At 42.6% G+C, this 14922-nt stretch overlaps 1 long non-coding RNA gene across 1 annotated transcript in view; it reads right to left on the reverse strand.

Moving 5' to 3' along the window:
• Positions 1-14922, reverse strand: part of LOC142468960 (uncharacterized) — a 94226-nt gene that overhangs the window by 9258 nt on the left and 70046 nt on the right. The window contains exon 3 of the long non-coding RNA XR_012788922.1: positions 9995-10079. This is a non-coding gene — a long non-coding RNA (uncharacterized LOC142468960). The remainder of the gene's footprint in view (positions 1-9994; positions 10080-14922) is intronic.

A 14922-nucleotide genomic window follows, 5' to 3' on the forward strand; every position in this document is an offset into this window, starting at 1 on the left:
ATGAATTCATACTCCACTGAGGAACTGCAGCAGTATTTCCCCTGTTGTGGTGACCAGTGCTGAGTTCTAACGCCCGTTCCAGAAAATACTTTCTCCAAGTAGAAAACCACTGACAGATTTCATAATGACCTGTATGTTCCAGTGGTGATTACTTAAAGCCGTGCTGTACCGTTTTCAGATAAACAAAACTTGTTGCATCTGATACTCTGCATTGAACAAACATTTTCTACTCTATAGCAGTGGTTCCCAAATCCAGTCCTCCAGAACCCGCAACATGATTGAGCCACCAATGCTGAAGCAGGGATATTCTTAAAATCTGTCCTGTTAGGGATTTTTGAGGGCGTTGGGAGCTACTGCTCTATAGGGTGAAACAATCTGCTTCCACAATTAGAACTGCTTAGTTTAAACTATACCGCAGTGTTGCTACGGTCTGCCAACAGACTTTTGGTAAAGCCTCAAAGGTTGAAAAGAACATAAGTGACCAACATATGCTCAGACATAAATGTTTTAGAAAGGTCATGTGTGATCAGGATAAAAATACAAAAAGTACAGTTTAAATGTTTCTAGGACTTAAAGATGAATCCAGGTGTTCTCCATTCCAGTCCTCAAAGGCCACCAGCAGGTCAGGTTTTCAGGATATTCCTGCTTCAGCACAGGTGGCTCAGTCAAAGACTGAGCCTCTGAGCCACTTGTGCTGAAGCTGAGAGATCCTGAATTCTGACCTGTTGTGTGGTCTTGAGGGCTGGAGTTGAAAACCCCTGGTTTCATGTATTGAATTACATGTATAGTGAAAGTAAACTTTACAGCATGTTCTGTTTATATTTATGTGTAATGCAAGATGTTATTTTTATGTTAGTTGATTGCTCAGTTCAGAACTTCTGCCATTCCTGATATCATTGCAAATAAAACTGGGACAAGAAAGAGGTTCTTTATATGCCATTTGCCTGTAAGTGGCAGCCAAACATTCCTCACAACGCAAGGGGAAGTAATCTTAACAGCATGTGACCAATTCCACAGGAAGCTGCTTCTAATAGTGGCTAAAAGGGAGCTGGGAATGTTAGACTTCTTTTTAAATATAACAGAGCTTGTAATTAACACGATTATCCTCAAGGGGACAAACGCATGACATGAAAATTTAAAGCAGTACAAAAGTCCTACTAGATGGATCTGTTTTGAAATGTAATTTTGTTGTGCTGATATTGCCCCAGTTAATCTGACACATTGCACCAATATCAGCGTGATATTTAACGCAACGCTATTGAAATGGTAATGCATGGGTCATTTTCTTAACATGTGTTTTTGATGCGTCACATTAACAGAGTCTATAACATTTGCTACATCTGTAGGTTGCGATAAATTTGAGTGGACCAACCTACTTGATTAAGTGTACCTTTATGTAAAGACCCTTCAAAGCTTCCGTTTTCTTCTTCAAGGAAAAACTAGTATACTTGGGATTAATTTGTGAAACAAACTTTGAGCTGCGATACCTTTTAATGGAATAGTATGAGAGGCGCCGGCGGGACTCCAAGCAAATCAAGGGAGACCAGCTTAAATAATAGTATACTCAAGTTGGAGGTGCTCCGGGTGCAGGCGATGTCCTGTAAATCCTCAAGTTCTGCAGAATGAAGCACCAGCACCATAGCTTTCTGAAATGTATTCCACGTTAAAACAATGTTGGGGCCATACAAGGGCCTTGAACCAGGTGCAACAAAGATAATTACAATAGCAGCACAAGCTCACTTGTATAGCGTTACATTTTGGCACCAAAACACCCAATGATGCACCATCGAGTGATGCCCAGATCCCTTTCCTCTGCAGAATCGGAACGCCGAGTTCCACGGTGGGTGAATGGAACTGACACATCAGATAGCACAGAATGACCAAGCCACTGATTAAGCAACCTGGTGAAGCAGGGATATTCTGAAAACGACCTGTCGGTGGCCCTTGAGGACTGGAGTTGCCCACCCCTGATTCAAAAACCTCTGGGTGCCGTTTAGATGTAGCTGCTGTGTCATGGTGTGTGGCACTCCAGGCCCCCATGATACTTCGGCGTCGCTGCATCATTATATTCCTGCTCGGTTTTCTAGGGCAGATTGCCTTCTGCGCTCCCAGGTTCCTACCCCTCCGTTATGTCATCAATGACAGAGCAATGATATGATTACGAGAGTGCTGGTGGGGCAGTGTGGTGCTGCAGCAGGCCCTCTGGCACTCAGAGGGTTAATTAATCAATTGTGTTGAGCATCACCCACGTTTGGACGAAAAAAAAAGGTGAAAACAATAATACATTTTAAAATTAAGTATCCACCCCTATAGCAATAAAACCTCCCAGGCCAACAGGACACTGTAAAATACCTTTGGTCACATAAATGCATTAAATACATAAGTTCAGAATTACAGGTGTGCCCCCCACAATAAGGCTGCAGAGGTCTCTTGATCCGATCACGTCTGTTTTTCTTATAACACTTTGTTTTATGCAAGTTTTCCAGACCTCTCACCTGAGAAACAACTTATCAGGTCATGAAAAGATGTGTGTGCATCTGTATCTATGAAGACCTGGTATCTTCATCCATTAAATACCAACACGACTTGCAGTGAATCGACACTATTGTCACTGTTACACTTGTATGACTATTCTATTGTTTAAATGCACCAGAACATTCCAAACCTAAATAGCAAAAGCCAGAATAAAACATAATTCTAGCCTTAATGTTTGGTAGTCATTTGAATTCAAAATGAGAAGGCAAAAGGATTCTTGCTTTAATCATCACTGTAAAATCTTACACTTATTTTAAACATAGCAGTGTAAAACTTAGCACTTTTGCCTAAAATAGCTTATTTATTAAATGGTTTAGCAGGTCGGCGGAAGTATTTATCATTTAAAAACAGGATTTCGTTTTTGCATGCGTTTCTCCTTAAGCAACACGCTGCAATATCACTCATTTTCTCTCCACTGCAGTGACAGCTGAAAGTTAACACAGAAATAAATCTTATGTGCTGCAGCTATGACATGGCTAATCCTTTTAGCTGTATGAACCGAGAACTGATACTTTAATATACACCAGGAGGTTATCAGCGTTTTGCCTGCATTCCTTTCTTGCAATGAAAACCAGCTGTAGAGAGGAAATTTTTTTTTATTTTTTTTTATACATATATCATATAGTATGTAGCACACTGTTGAAATTGAATACATTTGGGTGGAGGTATTTCCTATTGCTGTTTAAAAGTCATTGGGGTTTATTTAAGGATTGCAGAAAACTAGTAAAGGGGCTTAAGGCAGCATAATAGTGCCAAATGTGTGCAGCATTCACAACGTGGCTGTTTTTTAACTCCAGATTTAAGAGCTTTATTCCTATTGTCCTATATACGCCATCATAATTGAAAGAAGCAATTGAAACCGAACATGTATTAATCAACCGCTTGGGACAGAGTGGAAAGCATTATTTGGGCACGTCTAAAGGCCACATAGCAATTGCACTGTAGGGATTTATTCTGCTATTAAGTAATACAGTATATTAGATGCATATGGGGCACAAACATCAACATGGCAGACCAGTCAAAGGTCATTTTGTAGGTTCCACTTCTTTCTGCAACATACTAGTTTTAGGGCCTGGAAGGTAATAAGTAACTGATGTCACGGTGTAGTGTCACATGGTTATTAAAGCCCACTGCTTTATTTTAGATGTGGGACAGTCGTAGTTGGAAACCATTCTGATCGGGAGTTTTATTTACAAAGCATTTAGAACGACATGGCAGATAAGTAGGGAGAAGCGGTGCCCAATTAGTATTTGATGTTAGTGGAAACTGTATGAAGGGCCTCTTTCTTCATTCCTTTCCATAATGAGGTTCATACAAGCAGGTGGCCTTGCAGTAAATGAACTCTTAATCTCATGCCTTTGGCACTTCACTATCTCCCTCTACCTCTATATAATTCCTTAAGTATTTCCTTCTCCTCATGCCAGTTCTCACACACACCCTCCGACCCAAACTTTGTTGCCGTACTGACGTCAATAGGGCAATTAAACAGCTTTTCCTGATCACTCTGGGGAAAAGGTAACCGTCCATATCTACCTTAAGGGCTTAAGTGCACTGGGGGAAGAGCGACAACAAGGCAGAAGAATAGAGCATATTTTAAATGAAAGGTTCTTCCGACTGAGGACCCTAAACTAGTATATGTGAAGACACCTTGACCTCTTTGACCCCTAACCTATTATAATAATAGTGTCTTCCAATTAAATGCGCTGCATTGTTCCAGTGCTTCGTTTCACTGAGTAGACATTTATGTGAGTTAAATGAGTCATCTACATATGATAAACAAATAAATAATCTCTGTATTGGATCACTGAGCATACTTTTGTAGGTTTATGCCTTGGAGCCGGAGTGGCCAACGCCAGCCCTCAAGGGCCATCAACAGGTCAGGTTTTAAGGTTATCCCTGCTTCAGCACAGGAGGCTCAATCAGTGGCTCAGTCTTCGACAGTGTTGCCACATGGTAATTATATATCAGCGTCAAATACATATAATACGCAGAATTCCTAGGGCCCCTTTGCAGCCGATTGCTTTATCCGGTATCTTCTTTTCAGACCTCAGGTGCTGCCACGGCACCTGTGTTTTTGTGCACTTTATGTACTATTTTTTGACCCTCCTGCCCCCATTGAATATAGTTTGACGTGGTGTTAACGCACAGAATGAATGGAGGTTAATACATCATCACCGTGCGCTGCCCAGCTTCTCATTATATTTAGAATAGTGGCCTTGGTATTGTACTAGAGGAACTAAGAAATACACTTTGGGAAGTTAAATCAGTCAGTGGCACCATTATTGTATCGAAGCAAGAAATTGTAACTTGGACTTAGTACAATATGTTCTGGCACCAGTTCAGCCTTCTAAAGAGATGTTTAAACCTACATTAGCCCTCTCATTCTATGTTTTGTGAGACATTGACTACCTTATTGATTGAGATAAAAAGACTGTTCTGTACAGAAGAAATTGGATTTTGTGTTTTAGATGACCTGCTAGAATTGTTTCCCTTTCTGTATATGAATACTTGGAAGGTAACTGCCTGCATGAGTGTTACCGTGAAGATCTTTCTGTGGGTTATTCAATGAAGGATTGAAGAGGATGAAACGTTTGCACCCTTCACCTATGTTTAAAAGCATTTTGCCCTAATTTCCCTCTGTGTCCTAGGTTGCTCATAGGGGGCATCAGTGGGAGGAGTTGGGGAGGAATTATATGGTGCACAGATTATAATGAGCTGACCAGCTTCCTTCATTCTGATTGGCTGCTGCTGGGTAATGCAGCCAATCAGGAGGAGGTGTCGGCAGTCTGAGGGTGGGGCCAAAGAGAGGAGGAAACAGCATGGAACAGAGAGAGGCGAGAGCTTTGTGTGTCTCGAGCACGTCGCACCTTTCACCATTGTGTCCAGTATTTTTGGAGAAGCCAATATATTGAATCCTACCGCTCACCTAGTAAATCAGTACGGTAAGTAGAAAGAGAAGGTGCATGAGGAAATATACAGACTCTATAAACAAAATGGAGGTGAGGATTCAAGAAGTTCCTCTCTCCACAAGAAGCCCTCATAAATTGCACTCGTGAAAAATGTGTTTTAAATAGGGGGATAACATTTGATCCAGGATCTAAGTAATCCTATGCAGCCATTCTAATGGGTGGTAAAACTAAAATAATAAAGTTGTATTGGTTATCTACAAAGAAACACAGGGTATGGGATATATATACACATGGGAGTATTAAAATATTGGCAGTGGAGCATCTATAAAATGGGGAGTACTCATATATGTGGGGAAGTTTACTTTGACCCCACACGGGGTTAATACTCCCTGAGTAGAGAAACTCCAGCCACAGTTAATCACAGTACAGGGAGCAAGGGATGGCAGAGAATACCTAATCAGGAATAGTATTTAAAGGGTTAATATTCCCTGGATAGACAAATTCCACCCATATTTGATCGTGGTCTGATGATTTATAAAGAGCGGGGGACCTCTATAACTGCAGCGCCTCCCAGTTAGTGCACCCCTGACAGTTGATATATGGTTAACTATTCCAAGCCTTCTTAAACATTTGTACCTAACCTGATACTCGGATTTATATTATTTTATTGTGATACAGACACTGTGAATATTTACTGGAGGGGAATCCTATGACACATTACAGGGACGTTCCTCTAGGTTTCCTCTATATATAGGATACCTTTGGCAACAATGCAGCAGTCAATTCACTGTGAACATTTGATAAGTGTCCATTTGTTTCTTGCTGTGATACACACTATATTTGTTCACCTTTAGTGAGCTATACACTAGTTCAACTTGTCTTAAATTAAATATTCCTAACATATAGGATATCTATCTTTCTTTCTTTTTGGGGCGACGCCCCTCGCGTGAGTGCTGCAGGACTCCTATAGAACCTGCAAAGAATCAGGTTTTCCTTCTTTACATTTTGAGACAACTGTGTATGTTTGGTGTGTTAACCCCTTCAGCAACAGAGAGGCCTCTGTAAAATGGTTTAAGAGGCAGGTGCATATACAAGAGTCATGCTGTATACTAACCACTTGAGAGAGGCTCAAAAGATAAGCAATGGTTGCCTAGTAATTCTGGTTTAAGTCTCATGCTCTCTGCCTGCCCGGGCACGACAGGCTTATAGAACAGTCAGTGGTCTCTTCAGCGTCATTTGTAATTATTTGGAATCAAAATTGTTATTTTATTTCTTTATTTTTGAGTCAATAACATTACCTTTACTGCAACTAGCAAAGATTAAACTAAGGGGGTTTGCAGTGTATTATACTGCAATGTATGTCACGTCTTTTCTGCAGGTTGGGATTTAAAGCAGCAAAAACGTGAAAAATCCTGTGGTTTTTTTTTTTTTTAAATAAATAAACCAGTTCTGTAGTATTAGATAATACAGTATTCATTTTTTTTTTAACCTCCTAATGCCATTTTTTTTCTCATTGTTCTTTTTATTGATTTTCTAACATTGCTGGAAAACATGACAGATTTCAACGCATCTTTACAATTCTCTATGTTTAAATTATACTTAAAAGAAAAAAAATTATATAGGTAAAAAGGTATAAATCAGAGATGCTCAAACTTAACTCAAAAATACACAATTTTTAAATTAAATAATTAACTCGCAGAATGTACAAAACATAACTTTAGTCAGACACATATTACAGACGGTAGGTTCGGATATACTGTTCTCCTGTCTTGATACCCCTTTAACCTGCTTCTTTTCTCCCTCTGTTTACCTCATCTAAGACCTGGCTTGTGCAATTTGCCGCAAGAGACACCAGGATGTGTGCATGAAAGCCTGATATATTTGGTCTTTTTCACTCTGTAGTAGGGAGTTAATAAAGGGTTCCCACTTTGTAAAGAGATTCTCAGTTTTTTGTTCCTTATTGGTCTCCGTTTCCATTTTACCTAAGGTCATTAGCTGAGTGAGATATGTTTTAACCGTTTCCAAGTTTGGAGGGTCATACTTCACCCATTGCACCATTATAGACTTTCTAGCTGCCAGGAGTATAATTTCAGCAATCCTTGGGATTCCCGAGTCCCCATTAACTTCTTTCCATCCTTCCATGTTCCCAAATAAAACTGATAGAAGTTCCTTCACAGTTACCACTTTTGTCGTCATGTCATGTATATATATTAGGACCCTAATTCCATTTTTAATGATTTTTTGTAATGTACTGATCATTCTTTGGTTGCTACAGCAACCATTTAGAAAGTTATATCCACTTCCTCTTTTGAAACAGGCTCGCATGCACCCTTTTTTTTAACTCTGCCCTTTGGCAACAAAGTATCACAAACAGATATGTTGTTGTGTTCCATACAGCAGACTGTCTATTATTCTGAAAGCTGTAACAATAATGTCTTACACTTAGTAATATAATGTTACACATCAGCTGCAGCATTTCACAGACGACGACAGAAAGATAGAAGGCGGCCATTTCGTTAGGCACACAATCAGGATTTTTACACACCTTTATAACAGGAGCACCAAACGATTGCCAGCTTAGGTAAGAATGTAGGATTGTACATTGTAACCCGCTTTACATATAAAAATTAGAAAAGAAAAACAAAAAAAAAGGGGGGGGGGGTGTAGTATGGCTGCTTTAAGGGATCAGGCTGCAGAATGTGCAGCGAGAGGAGAGAAATTCCGTTCATTCTACGAATAATCATCAGAGTGAAACAGAGATTAATGAGCGCTCTTATTATATAAATCATTATAGAGTAGGGTATCAATTTCAGTTCCAATGAAAACTGAAAGTGCAAAGGATTTGTCATTCACACCGTCATTTTTTTTAATGGATCTTTTTATTTAAAAAAATAATACATGTAAGGACAGAAAAAAAAAAATATAATAATAATAATAATAATAATAATGTGTAGGTCTACTATAGCAGGGGTTCTTAACTCCAGTCCTCAAGACCCCCACCCCAACAGGTCAGGTTTTAAGGATATCCCAGCTTCAGCACAGGTGGCTCAATCAGTCCCTGCTTCAGCACAGGTGGCTCAATCCGTCCCATCTTCAGCACAGGTGGCTCAATCAGTCCCAGCTTCAGCACAGATGGTTCAATCAGCGGCTCAGTCAAAGACTGAGCCACTGATTGAGCCACCTGTGCTGAAGCTGGGATATTTTTAAAACCTGACCTGTTGGGGGGGTCTTGATGACTGGAGTTGATCACCCCAACACTATAGGGTATGTTCTTAATGAAACCGCAGGGTACTTCTTTGTAGGTACTGTATAGTGGTACAAAGGCTTGACGGACTAGCATGGTGGTATAACACTGCCTTTGAAGTGGGTGAACCCACTTCGAGTCCAAGTGTCGGCTCTTTTTGTGACCGTGGGTCACGTTATGTCCCTGTGCCTCCCACATCAGAACCCAGACTGTAAGTTTTTTAAAACTGTCTATGAATCTATTCTGTATCTTAAGTCATCGTTCAGTTTTGGAATATGGATAAGAGGATTCCCTAATAATTCAATACAGTTTCAGGAGAAATATGTGTGTGCTTCTAAGTTCCCGTGCCTGTCTCCCCGTGCCCGTCTCCCCGTGCCCTTCTCCATGTGCCCGTTGCTCCGTGCCTGTGTCCCCGTGCCTGTCTCCCCGTGCCTGGCCCCTCGTGCCTGTCCCCCCGTGCCTGTCTCTCCGTGCCTGTCTCCCCGTGCCCGTCCCCCCGTGTGTTTCACAGTTACGCAGAAGTCTGCCTTGTCTTAGTAGCACAGTGATGCTGTGTGTGGTTGTGACATGGAGCTGGTGCGGTGCCAGAATCTCTGTGCGGACTGCTCTTTAACTGCACAATCTTTGGCTCCCGTTTGAGTTGTGGGGATTAAACCGTCGTGTTTTACTGCTGAAACTAATAAGGCCAAAGAACAAATCACTGGCGCTATATGTCAGGCACTGAAAAGCGGTATGGGACATCTCACCGCAGCCATTTAGCTTCCGCCGGCGCCGCTAATAGTGCAGGCTACGGCGACGCGACCGTTGCCATTGTAACAGCGATTCCTGCTGATAGTGCAGGAGACAAGAGAGGGCGAGGCGGGGGCGTGGCCGTGAGCGGTTTGCCCTCATTGGCTGAACAGCTCACGTGCCGCTGACGTCACGTGGCGATCGCGGAAAAAGTCAAAATCCTTTAACTACCGGCGATCGTGACCATTCCATCGCTCTGCAGCGCCGTCGCGGTTCTGCCCACTATGGGAACCCGCGATGGACTGCATGTACTTGCTATAGCGCTGCGCGACATCGCAGTCGCCAGCACTATAAGCGCAGCCTTAGGTGAATGCAATAGCATATATTATTATTATTAAGAGGTTAACTTTAGGGGGCTTAGGGTTAAGGGGTTAGGTTTTTAGGGTATGGTTTTTTTTTAGGGTAAGGGGACTAGGGTATGGCGTTTTTAGGGTAAGGGGACCAGGAGAAGGTTTTAAGGGTAAGGAGTTTTTATGGTAAGGGTTTTTTAGGGTAAGGGGTAAGGTTAGGGGCTTACCTTGGTGGCGAAGCGGGCGGCGGCGAGATGCCTCTGCGGCGAGGTGAGTGTCGGCAAAACGTCCATGACCAAACGTCCTAGACCTCTGAAAAGTGCGTCCCAACACACGTTAACATTTTATTTCTAGGTGTTCTTTTTACAGCTAAAATGTTTATTTTGTTTTAAGCCAAAAAGTATCATTCACATGTCTATATTTTCCCCTATGACAAACAACACATTTCTCTGCTGTGAATTGCTATCAGTAAGTGCTACATTGATCTAGATTAATAGCTGACTAAGTAAGACTCAAACAGTACTATCTATCTGTGCGAGACATTACTTGTTATTACAGCCTGCTGGAATCTTCTTTGCTTTATCTCGCGCACGCAGTGTGCTTAATCTCTGGCAAGAGATTGGGGTTCAAGGTCTGCAGTCTGAGCCTATACTAACATGTATGGGCTCTATACAAATACACAGACTGAATATTTACTTCAAATTCTCACCTTGGCTTCCCTTGTCTAAACAGTGCAGATGCTCCATTTACACAGCTTGAAACACTAAGGGCCTCATGCAGAGAGCAGCGCTATTTAAAATCTCGCCATTTTCCGGAGAAAATCGCGCAAAAAACAGCTGAAAAATGGAGAGGTAGGAAAAACGCGCCATTTTTTTTTTTCTATTTGAAAATCTCGCCGCGCGGCTGGCGAGAAACTACATCTCGCCAATCTGAAAAATATCCGAATTCAGAAAGGCGCGCTCGCCATCTAGCGGCTGTTTTTGGTGCGATTTTCCTCAATTTTCTCCGCCAACTAAAGTTGGCAAGAAGCAGGAGCTCTCCGGCTATAGGGGAAAAAAAAAATCGCGCATCTCCTCATTTACAATTCTCCACATGCAGTAATGCTAAAAATAGCGGATTTCGCCCATTTCTGCATATGGAGAATAAAACTCTCCATTACACCTACTTTTTATTCCCCTCTCCAATTTTAAATAGCGCTGCTCTCTGCATGAGGCCCTAAGGGCCTTATTCTATGTACGCAAAGTAGCCGTTCAGGCGGCTTGCATCGGGAAATCCCAATAGACATCAATGGTGATTTTCAGTGAGAATGGCTCAAACGGCCGCTTCGGTATATATCAAATTACACCCAAAGGCCAAGATGAATTAAATGGTTCAAAGCATTAGCTCATTTTAAGCGTATGCTAAAGTTAAGCACCATTCAGCCTTAATCCCACTGAGATTATTGACACATTCGGTGCTTCACTCATAAACAAGCCCATTTATGTCCCTTATTTATTTTGTTGAGATCATTGGTAAATAGAACGTGTGGGCTCTACATAACAGAGAGATTTATATGGGAAGCCTCACGACTAAATTACATTATCTGCATTTAACGTGTCATCTTTCAGGGATCAGTCGCTACCTCACTATCGCTAAGTCTTTTTTTACATCGTTTTAGGTACAAAGTGAAGGAATAGAAAGCTACTGGTAAGCAGCATTGGTTAAGAAGCAAGGGGGTTTTTTGTCTTTAAAAAATCAATACCATACTGAATATTTAGTATGTGATATGTAGTTCTTAAAAAAAAAAAAAAATGAAGATGAATTAAAGTTTACGTTAAAAAAAAATCTAAATGTTTTCTTTTATTGAATTTTTTTTTTTATCTGAACGTGATTTATTTCCATTCTGATGCATCATGGGGAAGGGGGGCGGGGACGAAGCAGCCTACTCAAGGATGGAATTTCTTTCGTCCTGCCATGTGATTATTTATTCAATTTTCCACTTGACTTAAATGCAGTTTGGCAGCTACGATATTACTCCCGGCTTCAATCCGATGCAGTAAAAATAAAACATTTCTTCGGTCACATCGCGGATCCCGTCTCGCCACCCTTCAGGTTATATCCTGGCTCAGGTTATATCCAGGATCAGGTTATATCGACCCTTCAGGTGGCGAGATCAGAACCTGTGAGTTGCTTGCGACTTGCAGCCGCGATGTGAATCCCAGAGCTATTAGAATAGCATGATTTCACACAAAATGTGCATTATTTGAGCTCCCGCACGATTTGAATGAGCGGGAGAGCAACCGATTGGAGGGACGCAATTCTCGAGCGAGTTTGGCGTGCTATCGAAGCTTTCTGAATAGCTACACTTGCAAACTCGTTCGAGAAGTGCCCCAAATTCTCGATAAGTCACTTATCGAAGCTGCTATAATAGGCCCCTGTCTGCTAAATGAGGTTGCAAAGACCCACAGTCGTCATTCACTAAGCAAAGGATGTTTACAGAGGCGAGAAAAAGTTTGTGAATCCCAATGATTACTAGAGAAATGTCATAGTTTTTCCATGATAACGTTCTTGAATCAAAAGTAGTTTTTTCTTAAATATCCAATAGGGTTTATATGACCCAATTCCATGTCTTTTGAAACAAAATGATGCACGAATTAGACAAACAATGAGTAATTAAGAGTCAGGGTATGTGCAAAAGTAAGTGAAACCCTGGTTTTATCAGCTAAATTAAAGGGGATCATTAGAATCAGGTGTTTAAATAATTAGGTAGATCAGTGGTGAGTTTGGGAGGCCCTATCCTATATAAAGATCATAAACTTTGTGAGTTTGGTCTTCACCATACAGGTGTGTGAAAACACGTCATGACACAATCAAAATAAATCTCTGACGACCTCAGAAAAGTATTTATTCATGCTCCTCAGTCTGGTAAGGTTTACAAAACCATTTCTAAGGATTTGGGGCCACACCAATCAATTGTCAGACAGATAGTCTAGAAATGGTGAAAGTTCAAAACCACGGTCACTCTACCCAGGAGCGGTCGTCCTACCAAAATCTCTCCAAGAACAAAACGGCAAATCATCAAGTGTAAGGAATCGGGGAACCCGCCCCATGTGGCGTGCTCCCTCCTTACCTGCCGCATCTCAGTTCCTGCTCTCCTTACAGAGCATGCACGCACCTGCGGTTCCCCTACTCGTACCACGGAGCCCGGTCCACCCCCGGGCGAGTCGCGCATTCTCGTACGCGCGGCGTGTACACGTGATGGCGTGTGCCGCCCTCTAGCTGTGAGTCAAGATTCTCTGATGTCTCTCTGTATGGCGGGCACCGCTCTCTAGCTGCGAGTCAAATCTTCCTATGCATCTCTGCTGTCTAGTCTAGTATGGATTGCTCGGAGTACGATCCTGAAGAGGGGGGTACTGTGACGATGCACGGAACATGCCCCCTGTGACGATGCACGGAACACGCCCCCTGCGGCATGTTCCCTCCTTACCTTTTGAACTTCTGATCGCCGCTCTCTAGCTGTAAGTCAAGATTATCTGATGTCTGTCTGTGTCCTGAACTCTTCCCTGCTTCCGCAGAGGCCGCCTCTGTTCCGCCCCTGCCTTGTCTTCTCCACAGGAAGTGTCTTCTAGCATACTGAAGCAAGCGACACCATCTTGCTTTCTGGCAAATCCTGCCCTCTTCCTCCTGACAGGAAGTAAGCCTCACTCTGACTCTCATTGCTATCAGCTGGTGCTGCCCTTTAAATAAGTCAGTTGCTACCTGCCCTGTGTCCTGCAAGTACTACCATCACATGCTATTCCTGCCTGGACGTCCTTGGGACCTTTACTCATCTCCTTTGGATTCCGGAAGACTGGGACAGTCACTCATTCTACTACTGAGGTTAGTTTACCGTGCGGGTAGTGTAGGACCTGCTGATTAGGGTTTACCTTGACGTGGTAGCAGGATTAGAATACTTTGGCCAAAGCATTCAACTAAAGAACCCTTACTTTGAATTTAGTATTGCTGCACTCTTCTGTTACTGGCACTATGCCTTTAAGGAGGCTGGACATCCTCCAAGAAGCAATTCTATTGTGACCTTGTGCTCTGGACTCTTTTCTCTTTCCTCCTGAGAACGCGCGCATCCCCGCTCTGCTGCCAGAGCGCGTGCCCATGCAGCTGGGCTAGTCGTGTCTCTGAGCTTGGCTCCGCACCTCCGGACACGTCGAGCATTCTCCTGCGCGCGGCGCGCTCACGTGACTACGTGCGCCGATCCCCAGCTGTGCGGCAACTCACTCCTATTTCGTGTCTCCTGCGGCAATCCCCACCTCGCTATTGGGACCCTTCCCTTCTCTCGGCTTGTGTGTGTGAGCACAACCGTAACATCAAGGACGTCACAAAGAAGCCCAAAGCAACATCCACAGATCTGCAGGCCACTGTCGGCTTGGCTAATGTGAGTGTTCATTACTCAACTATCAAAAAAAAGACTGAACAAGAATGGTGTTCATGGAAGGATAGCCAGGAGGAAACCACTGATCTCTAAGATGAACATTGCTGCCCATCTGAAGTTCGCCAAAGAGCACATAGATGATCCCCAAGATTTCTGGAACAATGTTCCCTGGACAGACAAGTCAAAGTTAGAAGTTTTTGGCCTCAAGGAGAAACTTTATGTTTGGCAAAAACCAAACACTGCGTTCGAACAGAAGAACCTCATCCCAACCTTCAAGCATGGTGGTGGGAGTGTGATGGTTTTGGGCTGCTTTGCTCCCTCAGGACCTCGACAGCTTGCAATCATTGACACAACCATGAATTCTGAATTATATCAGAAGATTCTAGAGGAAAATGTCAGGCCACCTGTCCGTGAGCTGAAGCGAAAGTGGGTCATGCAGCAAGACAATGATCCTAAACATACAGGTAGACCTACAAAAGAAAAGCTTCAGAAAAAGAAATTCCGCATTTTAGAATGGCCTAGTCAAAGTCCGGACCTAAATCCCATTGGTATGTTGTGACAGGACCAGAAGCGAGCTGTCCATGCAAGGAAGCCCTCAAATGTCACTGAGTTGAAGCAGGTCTGTAAGGAGGAATGGGCCAAAATTCCTCAAAGCTGATGTGAGAGAAACTGACCAGCAGTTACAGGAAACTCTTAGTTGAAGTCATTGCTGCTCAAGGGAGCGCCACCAGGTACTGAATCTAAAGGTTC

This window comes from Ascaphus truei, chromosome 18 (assembly GCF_040206685.1).
Source record: "Ascaphus truei isolate aAscTru1 chromosome 18, aAscTru1.hap1, whole genome shotgun sequence".
NCBI classification, from domain to species: Eukaryota; Metazoa; Chordata; class Amphibia; order Anura; family Ascaphidae; genus Ascaphus; species Ascaphus truei.